General features: G+C 43.5%; 1 pseudogene; it reads left to right on the forward strand.

Moving 5' to 3' along the window:
- Positions 1 to 1,544: 1,544 nt before the first annotated feature.
- Positions 1,545 to 4,578, forward strand: LOC134457730 (zinc finger BED domain-containing protein 4-like; annotated as a pseudogene).
- Positions 4,579 to 14,221: the final 9,643 nt, after the last annotated feature.

The following is a 14,221-nucleotide window of genomic DNA, read 5'->3' on the forward strand; positions in this document are numbered from 1 at the left end:
AACATCGCCATTCATTCCAATTAGAGATGGGATTTATGACTCTTTTTAGGGATCCGGATCTTAGTGGCTCGTTCCTTTCAAAGAGCCGTTCAAAAAACTGGCTCTTTTGGCTCTTTTTAAATTATTTATTCAGTGTCAAGAATATAATATTTTGACTCCACCTCTTGGCAAATTTGTCCAAACAACAACTGATTATCTTGCTGCTTCTAAAGACCGTTTTTCCCAAATTTAATTACTCTGGTCGAGGTCACGTGCTTAAAATGAATAAAAAATGAACGAAATAACGGTCGAGTGGCTCCCCCAGCTGTGATCCGGTTCACTTCAGGGAGCCGTTCAAAAGAACCGGCTCGTTCATGAACGACACACCTCTAATTCCAATGAGGGAAGCTAAGGCAAGCTAACAGGGGCGAAGCGAAACATTGGTCAATCAATCCAACAGTTCTAAAACGTTAGGATTTGATTCGCCTCTGATCTGTTGCCCATTGGGCTCTTAGAATTCGCTATAAACAGTGAGGCACCATGGCAGCTGGTGTGTTGCCGAATGTACCCCTGAAGTGTACCCCTCAACGTCTTTAGAACGTTCCAGGTGATAGAGAATAAGCGATAGTGCAGATTAGCTAGAATGGAACACTGAATTAAGTTTATCTTCGCTTCGCTTGTTTCGCCTGTATGTGTCCCTGACGTTGCTAGAAGCTATTATTGTAAACAAATGCCTTCTGCGTTGCTTTTAGAAGAGGACCGTGAACAGCGAGAGGCTGGCAGCACTCGCTCCAGTTCGCTACCTGTAGCTGCTCCTTTCATATGTGTCCCTGACGTTGTGAGAAGCTATTATTGTAAACAAATGCCTTCTGCGTTGCTTTTAGAAGAGGACCGTGAACAGCGAGAGGCTGGCAGCACTCGCTCCAGTTCGCTACCTGTAGCTGCTCCTTTCATCGAGGCAGGGAGAAACAAAATGACACAGGAGAGAGTAGATGAGTGCCACAGGGCAGTCACGAAATTCGTTGTGAAAGGGTTGCACCCATTCGCAACTGTAGCTGCCACAGAATTTCGGTAGGTTGTAAGTCATAATGTAAAGGTGAAATCTATTTTTTCATCCTTTTGGACCAAAAACATTCATATTATATATTTTATTGTTGTTGTTATTATTATTTATGATTATATGTTCTAGGAAGATGATGAAGACTCTGAACCCCAAATACACAGCACCTAGCAGGGATAGTTTAGGAAACAACTTAATACCTGCTTGGTATTCTGTGGAAAAGGCCAATCTTACCGCTGAGCTCAAGGAAGTGTCAAAGGCAGCCATCACCGCAGACGGGTGGACAAGTTTTAGCCAGGACCACTATATAACTGTCACCATACATTATATCAGGAATGGGCAGGCACAGGAGAAAGTCCTCAAAACCAAGGCAGTGTACCAAGCACAGACAGGAGCAGCTGTAGCTGAGGAAATCGTGGAAATCCTGGAGGAATTTGGTGTGAGGGACAAGATTGTGGCAGCTACAGTGGACAATGCATACAACATGGATGTAGCCATCAAAGCAATGCATATGATTAAGTTCCCATGCTTTGCACACACCCTGAACCTTGGAGCACAAAAGTTGTACAACTGCACCACAATCTCCAACTGGGCAGCAATGATCAGGAGTGTGGTTGTTTGGATGGAAGAGGTCCCCTATGGCAAAAGTTGTGCTCAAAGATAAACAGAGCCTGCTCAGTAGGATGCTGTCATTACATTGCAATCTCTCTCTCTCTATATATATATATATATATAGGAATGTGTAAGTATTACATCATGAAAAAGCATTTACATTGTGTTGAATATGTGTAACCATCAGAGCTGCCGAAGCACATGCTCCTCCTTGATGTGAGGACGAGATGGAATTCTCTCTTCTTGATGATGGACCGATTCTGTGAGCAGTTTCCTGCCATTCAAGCTGCAGCCCTCGACCCTCGCATAAGAAGGCCCATGGAAAAGGAAAGGTGATATGTTGCAATGTTATAATGTGGTTTATTTTAAACTGACTGGATTTCATTTTATTCGGTTAATATACAGCTCCAGGCCTTTTTATTAGAATAGCATGAAAAAGTTGATTTATTTCCATAATTCCATCAATAACATTATTGATGGAATTATGGGAATAAATCAACTTTTTCATGCTATTCTAATTAAAAGGGCCTGAAGCTGTACACTGTAGGTTTTTCTGCTGCTTTGTTTATCTTGCAGACTGTCCAGAATAAGTGATGAGGACTTCCGAAGAGCAGAGCAGTTTACACAGCTCATGAGGAAACATTACACCTCCACCCTGGCAGTCTCCAGTGACAAGATGCCTACCTGTGGGGAAATTTTGCCAATTCTGCAGAAGCTGGAACAGCACTACACTGTGAGGGAAGGTGACTCTGCCTTCACAAGGAGCATCAAGGAAAACATCTGGAATGATCTCTCCAAACGCTACCAGGTATATTGACCCATTTCTTATGTATACACCGACAGTAATACTTCAGGATAGTATGTCTGATAATGTCATCCTTCTCTCCTCACTCATGAGTCATGTCTTTCTTTTTTTTAATTTAAGGACGCTGATATCCAGAAATTCCTGGAGGAGGCTACCATCATGGACCCCAGATTCAAGTCAAAAGTTAGCAATGAGGAAGCCTGGGACAGGATCAGGGAAGCAGCCTTTTTTAATTTAAGGACGCTGATATCCAGAAATTCCTGGAGGAGGCTACCATCATGGACCCCAGATGCAAGTCAAAAGTTAGCAATGAGGAAGCCTGGGACAGGAGCAGGGAAGCAGCCATCACCACGCACACACTGCTTCCAACAGATGAGATATTACCATTTGCTAGGGTTTTTTAATTGTAGCAGAATTCTATTCTAGTGTAAGAGAATGAAACCTGTTATCATGGGCTCTGTACTTCATACCTGCAAACTTGTCACCTTTCGGCGAAATTCGCCGTTTTGATTCCAAAATAGGTGACTTGTGTGAATCGTGCAGATCCGAAGAGTTTTTTTATGGGGGGGTAGCCAGTAGCGCCCGACTGAAGTTCTGAAGGGTAAACAGCTGCCTGTCGGCGAGATTTCCTACATTACCCATAAACACTAGTCATGCTGTCATGCTGTAACCCACACCCATTGGCTGCCGTTTAATCACAAGGACGCAGCTTCACATTCACTGGCTGCATGTTTGAAGGCTTGTAGCCCGCGCGGAACCGGTGTTGATAAATAAAATGTCAATAAGAGGACGAGCGCGGATTACTTCGGTTTTGTAGGTTTTCAACGGGTGATAAAGAATGTGGCAGTGGTTAAAGCAACACTCCGGTTTTTTTGACACAGGACCTCATTTCCGAGTCAGCCAGAGTGTTAGAAGTGTGTCCAGATCGTTTTTTTGAAATTCCATGCAGTCATTGTAAAACGACAGGTCGATGTTGCTAAGCTAGCGCAAGTGATCCACTCTTTGTTAGCATGACCCAAAAAAGCAGTCTTAACAAGTTCAATAATCACTCAAAGCACGTCAATTACTTTGCCAGGCTATCGACACAAATACCCATGTTGATGGAGAGATTTAGGGAGTAAACCAACCTTAGAATTACATTGCTCATCCGCAGCAACTTACTTCCTGATTTTGCAGTCGCGGACTGATATCTAACACCAGTGTTACCGGTTCTCACTGTCAAGTTTGTTTTGAGCGCAGCTGTCTGCTAGAACTACGACCAGACGAACGCTTATCATAAAAAAGAATGGCAATGTTCAGAGAACCCTACGCTTTTGATGACGAGGACGAGCAAATTCAGAAGCATACCTGTATGAGCCGGAATATACTGCATTAGATTTTAGATGGATTTGAAAAGGTCCGAACGAGAGCGCGCGTCTGTATGAGGCAGCCACTGAAACTGTAGCAGAAAGCCGGAACAGAATAACAGGGGATTGGTGTGTCAGTGCCGAAATTGCAAGGCATTGGAGACAGAAGAAGAATGTTTTGCTGCCGAGTTGGGACTTAGTTTCCCCATGGAGATTGCATCGTTCCATAGTCTAGATGCCACAGCATATCTCGAGATGTGTGCATAACGGAGCACCAGGACTTGTATCTCAATCGTGGACTGCTAGAAACATTCTTCTCAGTCGAGAAAAAATACATGGACCCAATGGCCAGTTGTCAATGCGGTAAGTTATTAAAACATTTTGTGAGTTGTTCCCTAGTTGAAGAACGAAGCTGCCGCCTAAGTTTATGTAAACAGTGTAACTATTGCAATGAAGACACACCATAGCACGTAAAGCACAGCAAAGGTTTTAGGTAACCTTAGCTAAATCATCATCAGTAAACACTGCTACAGTGACAGCAGCAGAATGCCTGTGTAAGCTTGTAGGACAAACGTGATCTTCGGAGACTGTTGGTATCACAGTGGCTGTGGCACACCAGGGATTGGGAAGGTGAATGACACCGCAGATGTTTTCAGACTTTTCTTTGCGGCTATTCTGATTGACTTTATGAAGTCGTCAGGGCTGAAATGATCACTGCAGATCACCCTGTTAGCTGTTACGTAGTGTCTGATGTGTTTACTATCTCTTGCAGATAGGAGCTAGTTTTCTTCATCCGGGTCTTTTTCAGGAAAAGAATGAGAACGTTTCTGTATGGGCTCCATTGTCGCAATTTTATACACATTTATTTACCATGTTGCCACGTTGTTGGTTTATAATCCACCATACATTAAAAGACGCAGTAATGTAGAGTATTGTAGTTCTACCTGGCGTCTCACTGTTGAAGTGGGTTACATCTGATCACAGCTGTCGAGAGCAAGGTAAAATTCCGCTGACTGGGAGAAAGTAGTTCACCTTATTACAAAAATCCATGTAAGGCCAGGTCAGTTTTATTTGAAACAGTATTCGATCACCACAAACCTTCACATCCACAGTCTGGCATAATAATTGATGTGATTTGATTGCGTATTGAATTTGTTAAGACTGCTTTTTTGGGTCATTGCTAGCAAAGGTGGATCACTTGCGCTAGCCTAGCAACATCGACCTGCGGTTTTACAAGGACTGCATGGAATTTCAAAAAAACGATCTGGACACACTTCTAACACTATGGCTGACTCGGAAATGAGGTCCTGTGTCAAAAAAACCGGAGTGTTGCTTTAATGCAAGGTTAGGTGTCGGTGAATGCAAGTAATAACTGTAGTGACGCTGAAATTAAGTGGTAGTGGTGGAGCGAAAACGGCTTGGGCTGGACAGAGCAGGACAGCGCTGGGAGAATAATGTCAGCGTAGCTGTCAGATTCCTTGTCTGACATTTGCCAAGTCCTCGCAAATGCATACGATGGAGTTGCCGTTTCCTAATAACGCCCACGCGATGGATTTGACACGGATGTGCGAGTAAGTGAAAAACAATAACACACAAAACAAAAAACTAACGACGTTATGAAAGTAAGTTCTCTGTGATGTTATTGTTTATTTTCGACATATAGTGTAGGCTAGTAGCCTACTTGTCATTCCTAGCGCATGGTAGTATATTTAATCCTGGAGGAGTTTAAAGTCCTAAAGCAATAGCATAACGCGAATAACAGGGCTCCAGAGTGCGACCAATTTGGTCGCATATGCGCCCATTTTTTTCAATGGTGCGCCTAAAAAATATTTTTAGGCGCACCGGTGCGACCAGCCATCAGCAGAACAAAATCAATAACCAAACAACCGTTTTAATGGACATAAAATTAATAGTCACTCTACAGTAGTGGCCCATCATCACACGGTAAAGCGTGTCGATGCGGTCATTCCTTCAACTCCGCTGAACCACCGGTAGCTTTCTCCCCCTTCCTCGTTCACAGGCAGGCCGACGTTTCAGAATAGAATGTTCGACTTCGCTCAACTATCCGAGTTCACATGTGCCAGCGAGTTTTGTGTTCTCAACCAGGCGAGTTTTGCAACGGACGAGAGAGTTAGGCCTACAGTCACGATATAAACAGCAAAATGACTTGAGGATATTTTAAACACGAGCGAGTCACAATCACGGGGAAAAACTAAATGGCTTGAGTGGATATTAAACATTGCCACACAAAAACGCAGAAGGGTGCGGATAATTGCCCGTTTCAGCCGCGTGCAGAGCTGGCCAAACAACAGGTGACGCGCTAGTATGTCGGGACTTCTGTGAGAGTTTTTTGATAGCGACTAGGGCAGGCTACATACTGCCTATCAGCTATCAATCGGCAAGGCATCGTTCATGCACCTCGAGACAGCACGAGGGACGGGGAGAGAGAGAGAGTGAGCGAGCGAGCGCACTAGTGCTGTCGTGTCTGTTCGTAGCGCTTGCTAAGATACCACAATCATTATGTAGAGGGCGAGCGCTCAAAAACGGGGAAATAGACAAAACCCAATTCACCTCAGATTCAACTGTAAACATAGGCTAGGCTATTTGTGTCTAATGATTTTAAAAATGATGACATTTTTAGCAGGGTTTGTTAAAAAAAATCTATCCATCCATCCATCTATCCATCATCCATCCATCTATCTATCTTCATATTGTAACTCTGTGCTTGTGCCGTGTGCGTAGCCTTATCGCAGAAAAGGCTGGTATGTTGATCTCACTAGTCAAACACATATTGACTAAAAGGCTACTAATTTGGTCTTTTCTACCAGCCAAACTGCTTGTAACCAAGATGTGTTAGTTAGGTAGCCTACTGTCATGTCTTTTATAAGGAGCATTTCATTTGGAAGACTAGCCTATAGCACATGAAAGGCTCCAGGTCTTTTAAAATATAGCAACATAATAGAATAATAATAATAATAATAATGATAATAATAATAATAATTATTATTCTATTATTGTTGCTATTATTATTGCTATATTTATTATTTTTAATTATTATTATTCTTTTTTTAAAGCTGAGGTGCGTGTGTGTATGGGGTGGTGAAAACATTTGGGTGCACCTAAATTTTGTGCTGGTGCACCTAAAACATTTTTTTAGGCGCACCAGTGCAACCAGTGCAAAATGTTAGTCTGGAGCCCTGCCATAATAAGACATCATACACGTTATTGTACACCTGTGTCTGTGTCTGTGAGTGTGTTCTCTCCTGTTCTCCTCCTCCCTTCATCTCTTCTCCTCTCCTCCCTCTCTTCTGTGCATTATCCATGGTATTTGACTTATGATGTGTGTGAAGTTTGAATGATGCTGTGTAGAGGATGTGAAGTTTAGTTAAAGGTGTAGTTTGTGTGACGCGTGTTGAAGGCATGCTGTGTTTGTGTGAGGTGTAGGCCTTATAGGCCCTACTGTATGTGAGGTTTTGTAGTGTTTGGCTGTCTGTCTGTGTTTGGCTGTATGCTAAATGTCTGTGTATGTGGCATGTGTGATGTGATTCACTGTTTTCAGAGGAAATGGAATAAAAACTAATAGAATGGAATACAATGGAATAGAATAAAAACTACATTGCAAATAATGAAAATAATGGGGGGGGGAATAGGGATAGAGCACAGAGACAGGCTAATTTGGCAGCACTGAGGGAAAAGGAGGGTGGTGGAGGAGGAGAGCATGGGCAGAAAGGGGCACATTTAAACATTGCAAATAAAATAAAAAAATAATAATTAAATTTAGTAAATAAAATATTGTCTTTTTCTTTTATTTTATTTTTGTTGATGCTGGGGGGGGGTTGGGCTGGGCTGCTTTGGGGCTCGCGATAGTTTGTCACCTTTTTCAACCCTCCTGAGTTTGCAGGTATGGTACTCAGGGTGGCCGCGGGTCCTTAAAAAGTCTTAAAAAGTCTTAAATGTCATTTTCGCCAAATAAGGCCTTGAAAAGTCTTATTTTGTCTTAGATTTTCAACCCAAATGTCTTAAATTTGTGGAGCTTAATTTAGGGTGGAATAATTATGTCAGCCATGTGATGAACTTCGCGACCGAAATCGGGAGTTGTAGCCATGTAGTGTAATTTAGAACGCATAATTGAATTTTATTTAGTGTAAAGTTTCATTGTGTATAGTTCATTTGAACCTGTGTATGATCTTGCGAGTTGGTCCTAATTTCATTTGGAAAATGGTATTGAAAAGTCTTAAAATGTCTTAATTTTGACTTGCTAAAACCTGTAAACGCCGCGAGTTGGTCTTAATTTTATTTGGAAAATGGTATTGAAAAGTCTTAAAATGTCTTAATTTTGACTTGGTCAAACCTGTAGACACCCTGGGTACTTAAAGTTGCTTGTTTTTTCATCACTTAAGGCACAGACTGAATGCTGTGAAGATGACGGAGAAGACGAAGAGGCTGATGATGATTAGGAAGAAGGTGGCTATGTAAGTTTGACTGTTTTTGTAGACCATCGGATAATAATGTGATGCCATGGTGAATTATAAAGTATTTTTTATTTGTTTGCTTCATGTTCATTTCATTTCAGGCACTGCCACCACCAGTGAAGTGGAAAAGGACTGCTCTTCCACATTGGGCCCCGCCCGATACAAATTTTTCAAGCTTACATAATCACATAGTTTCAAGTGTTAGTGCTTTGCACTGTTACAACTACATGTCAAGTTGACATAACTGTTTTTTTACGGTTATGACCGCATTTGTTTAAAATGCACTGTGTTCTGCCTGTATCTGTAAGACTATGAGGTGTGTGTGTGTGTGTGTATGCGTGCGTGCGCATAGTTTGAAGTTCTTTATGTGCTTTGCACTGTTACAACTGCATTTGTTAAAAAATGCACTGTTCCCCCTGAATGATCCAATCAACCCGGACGCCCCAAAGATTCGAGTTAAGCACCTCTAGTGTTTGGCGAAGATTGACTCTAATGGCACTGAATGCCCTGTCGGTACTGTCGTAGTTTTGCCAACATTTATTCATTAATATTTACAATTATTTATTGGAAATTAACAGATAATATCTTGTATGTAAACTAGCTTCATTTTACTCTTAACTGTGGTTCTGTGACTGTGTTAGGGTTTCTGTTTAATTCTGGGGCCTAGCTGAGTCCACCAAAGACTGCTGCCCTGTCGTAAACTGAGCTACAGAGGTGTCGGTTATCACAGCCCACTGGCTGAGTAGCTCAGGCCCACTGGCCACAGGGATGCAACACTTAGGAGTGACCAGTTCCACATTTGACTTAGTCAGTTAGAGGCTGAACTGACCATATTTGTGAATGTATTCTTGTACTGAGGCACTGATGTTTTGACCATGTTTGTTACATGATGTAATACACTTGTGGGGTTTAAATACTGTTCACAGATGCAGTTCAAGAGAGAGCCTTGGGGATAGGGTGCTTGCTGGCACACTGGGGCCTTTTGCCCTGGTGCTAGCAGGTCGCTATGCTATGCTACGCTATTGGGACACATGGGGCATTTGGCCACCATGGTTAGGAACTTGGGTTATGCTATGTGTAGTGGAGCGCTGCTCCTTTAAGGGAAAGTCTGACGCTGCGGCACACGTCACCACGCCGCTCGTAGAGGCTTATGGGAAGTCTCTTCATAAACACTGCCAGTGGCTAGTATTCGGTAAGCCTGCAAAGTCCCCCTTTGCGCGTTTCATCGCCACCGGCGAATGCTGTGGTTGCTTCTCCCCTCGCCGTCGAGAGGAGTGCGGTGTCCAGTTCAGATCTAGGAGATGTGGACCATTTCTTGTCCTCGTTGTGATTCCAACTTGGCGTCTCTTACTTGGCTAGAGTGATCTCTTGCTTCTCCACTGGCAAGGACTTCGGTGGACAACGGTTACCTTGCGCTTTTCCCGTCTCCTGCACGCCGGTATGTATTATAGTGGGTTAGCTTGTGCCTTTACCCAGCTCTGACTGTTTGTTTTCTTACCATGGTTGCTAACGACGGCCATTATTATGGTTTCAGCGTGTGGTCGCTACCGGCGCCTCGGCCGTGTACCCCTGTATTGGCACTCCGACTGTGAGAATTGTGCACCGGTGCGCCCTCATCTTCGGGTAAGGTAACCTCTCGGCAGCAGAATCGTATGATAGTGGGTGTCCTGCTAGCTTGGCTAACGCTCTCCTCCTCCCTCGCAGGTTGTATCTGTGTGGCCGTGGTCAGACACACCACGCGTTTAGGTGCACGAGCGGCGACTTTTAGCCCCGGTTGTGTGGTGCCTCTGGAAGCCGGGAACCCGTATCTCGGCTGCTGCTCCGGCCTCGGGAAATTGGACATTCGTGTGTGTGTGTGGGCGCTCGGCTCGGTGTGAGCTGGTGTGGGAGCCATTCCACAGTGTGTGTGCGTGTGTGTGTGTGTGTGTGACGAGTGAGTGTGGGGATACCTAGGGGACTGCACTGAGCTGAGCCTCTGGGGTTGGTTTACCTCATATTTTGATTTTCGTTTTCTTTCGTTTGCTGTGCCTAATTTCCTTTTTTTTCATTATTTCATTCAATTATCTAATTTCTTATTTAACTGCATGTGCATTTTGATTTATTTTGCATGGTTTGCTGTGACTTCTTGTTGTTTCTGTTTGCCGTGAATTATTTCTGTTTGTTGTGAACTATTTCTTTACTTTTTCTTTTGTTAATCCTGAGGTGTGCCATTCGCCCTATTGTGTTAGCCGTGCCAGCCCCTAGTGGCAAAGTCTGACAACCTGAGTGTGGGCTCTAAGGCCTTAGGCCTGCCAGGTGTGTTTATTGTGAATTAGTGAACATACTTTGGGGCAGGTGTTTACAGATCCGCGGGTGTGGTGGCAGCACACCCACCCCTGCACTTTACTGTTAACGTGAACATACTTTGGGGCAAGTGTTTATCGATCTGCGGGTGATTGCGACAGCACACCCACCCCACTGCACTTTGTGAATTGTGAGTACCTTTTTATATTGATTACAGAGAGTGACAAATATATTTTTATACTGAAAATAATAATAAAGAATTGAATTATTAATTGTCACCACTGTCTCTGCCTCCATTGTGCACGAACCTGTGTTTGCCTGGTAATCTATTGTGCGGGTATATTGTGTGTTGGTCCGGGGTATCTGTAACTACCCCTAATTCATTTCCTCCGGGGGCTCCACCCCCGGGGGTGGCGTAGTCGAACTACTTCCTGTAACGGTCTCGCCCACTACATATGGGTAACTGTAATAACGTAGTTACTATGCTCTCTCACTTGCAATGTACAATAAATTGGTAATCTCTTGGCAAATGGACTTCTTCTCCTGAGTGACTTTATGGCTGCTTCCTTCACTGTTCTCCTGCACAAAGATGGGTAATGTATGCGTATGGCTGATTGAGCCCAATTAACTAAATAATAACTAAGTATGTAATAGTGATAACAATAATATAAGTGCTTAGGTATTAATTGGTAAATGGTAAACATACACGAGTCAGATAGCAGTAGATGGTTGTCCATTGTGCAACAGGCAATAGCCCAGATTAAGTCTTATTAATTAAATTGGGTTATGGACTATTTTATTGGCCCAGCTAATAATCTTAATTAGCAATGTGGGTTAATAAAAAAGTCACCACAGTACTTTTCACCGATGACTTAATTCATGATTTTGTGCGACATGTACTTGGGGTTAAGAAGGGCAGTCATGTTTCTCTAGAAAATGTGCCCGCATGCCTACGTTTACAATACAAATAGGCAGTGCTAGCTACTTTTTGGAGATCAGAGCTAATCTGCAGCCCTGCTTAGCCGTAGGAAATGCTTGAGACGGCGGAACCGTAACAATGATGTTGGTAAGCAATGATTTTTTTGTGATTTTGTAGAAGTTGCCAGATTCACCAAAAAGACGCTAAATCTAGTGACAAAGTCGCTAATTTGGCAACACTGCAGGCCACATTGAAGCACACCTTGACCATGACTGTTGAGAAGGCAGTTGTCAACAACCGGTACATGGGCTTCGGAACTTCTCGATGTTGCCAAATTAGCGACTTTTTGAAGTCCCTGGCGACGAAAAAACATGCAATGGTACTTCCTGGTCACGTCCCTGGCTACAAACGCTTCGACATTAAACTGCTGCCCTCCTGTTACACCAAGAGGACAGTGTTTCAAGCATATGAACAAGCACTGAAGTCAGAAGGTATGTGCCTACTCTGGTCATGTTAAAATGTTTCATTACATTAAATTGAATTATATTTCATTTTTGTTATAGCTTATAGACATTTTTATACATGTACATTGTCTGTACATTTTTATTGACTGAAATTAGAAGCTGACCAGTTTTAAAGTTAAAATGCATCTGTAGGCCTATTGCTTTAGTACTGAAATTGACACCCCCGCCCCCCTCTCTTTTGTTTTTTTCATAGCACCGTGTTGTGAATATTGTCACCTTTCGTCGCCTGTGGAGGACCCTGGTGCCATACATCATGCGAACCAAGCCCATGACGGATTTGTGCTGGCAATGCCAAAAAAACAACGCAGCAATTTAACAGTCAGCCAATCTGACTGAGGCAGAGAAATCAGAGAGATGCAGGAGCCAGGAAGACCACCTCCTGAAGGTAGTGCTGGAACGGTCTCTGTATAGGGACATGGTTCAGAAAGCCAAAGACACGGCGAAAGAACAGAAAATTGATGATCTCTGTCCTTCTCAGCCTTGCTCCAGAAACATCACGATGCATTACTCATTTGACTTTGCTCAGCAAGTGCATTTTCCCTCCAATCCCCTTCAGCCCGGCCCCATGTACTTTTTGACCCCTCGGAAATGTGGCTTGTTCGGAGTCAACTGTGAGGCATTCCCAAAACAAGTGAACTACCTGATTGACGAGAGTGCATGCATCAGTAAAGGGCCAAACGCAGTGGTTTCCTTCCTCGACCACTTTTTTTCACAGTACAGCATGGGTGAGGAGCATGTGCAGCTTCACTGTGACAACTGCGTCGGCCAAAATAAGAACAATACCATGCTGCAGTATCTTGAGTCCTTCATGGATTTCATCACTCAATGTCTGTACATTTCATGATCGTTGGCCATACCAAGTTTGCGCCGGATTGGGCGTTTGGCCTGGTGAAGCAAGCGTACCGCCGACACGGTATCTTGCCTCGATGACCTTCAGAATGTGGTCAGGAGCAGCACGCAGACGGGGGTCAACATTCCCCAACTTGTTGGACGCGAAGATGAAACCGTCGTGGTGGAGCAGCGTGACTAGCAGGCGTTCCTGAGGCCATACTTCCGTCTATTCCCAGGAATAACCAGATACCAGCACTATTGGTATGTCAGTATTATTATAAAGAGTGTATTTCTAATTCTCAACTGCTTCACATTGTTAGTGGATGTATCTTCTATAACAAGGGTGCGCAACTGGCGGACCTCGGTCCAGATGCGGACCCAAATGCAATGTCATCCGGACCAAGACCAAAGTGGTCTGTAATAATAAAATTAATATTATTATTATTATTATTAGTAGTATATTTTGAAAGTGTTCATCTGTACTTATTTGTCAAGCCATTTCTGGTTGTAGCCTAGTTGTTAGATATTTTCACACGATCTCGAAAGCAAGGTTGTTTATCATCACTATGACAACTCTGTCAGCCAAGTCGGGACAGTGTGTTTCTGTCGGGACAGTGATTTACGTTTACGAGTTAGCCAGCTTTCTGCAAACATAAAGCATGGCGTGCTCCAAACTGGGAAAGAAACGAAAAGTGGATTCAGAAAACCGAGAGTTTAAGGCGGAGTGGACAGAGAAATATGCATTTGTACTGCCTGCAGGTAGCATGAAACCAATGTGTCTAATCTCCCATGAGACTGTTGCACTCATCAAAAGTGGAAACGTGAAGCGGCACTATGAAACAAAGCATGGCCACTTCGAACGGAGCTATCCCCAAAACAGTGAGGTGAGAACCAGAAAAATAAATCAAATGCAAGAATCATACCAAGCATCACGAACTGTGATAGTCAGGTCAGCAACCCAGCAAGAGCGTGCGACTGAAGCGTCACTGCGAGTTGCATGGGTCTTGGGCAAGCACAAAAAACCCTTCACTGACGCCGAAGTTGTCAAAGAATGTATGAACGAGATAACGATCACTCTGTATGAGGGAACCCAGTTCAAAGATGACATCACTGAAAAAATAAGCCAAATATCCCTCTCTCATTCCACTGCAGCGAGGCGAACCGAAATGCTCGCTGATGATGTATTGCACCAGATGACAACTGCGGTGAAAAACGCTAATTGCATTTCATTGGCTTTGGACGAATCCACTGACAACACGGATAAAGCGCAGCTTATGGTGTTCGTCAGATTCTTTGACCCAGAAAAGGGTGAATTTGTTGAAGATGTGTTAGGTGTCAAACCCCTTCTTGGCCATACAAGAGGCAGTGACATTTATGATGCAGTGATGCA

Source organism: Engraulis encrasicolus, chromosome 11 (genome assembly GCF_034702125.1).
Source record: "Engraulis encrasicolus isolate BLACKSEA-1 chromosome 11, IST_EnEncr_1.0, whole genome shotgun sequence".
Classification (NCBI taxonomy): Eukaryota; Metazoa; Chordata; class Actinopteri; order Clupeiformes; family Engraulidae; genus Engraulis; species Engraulis encrasicolus.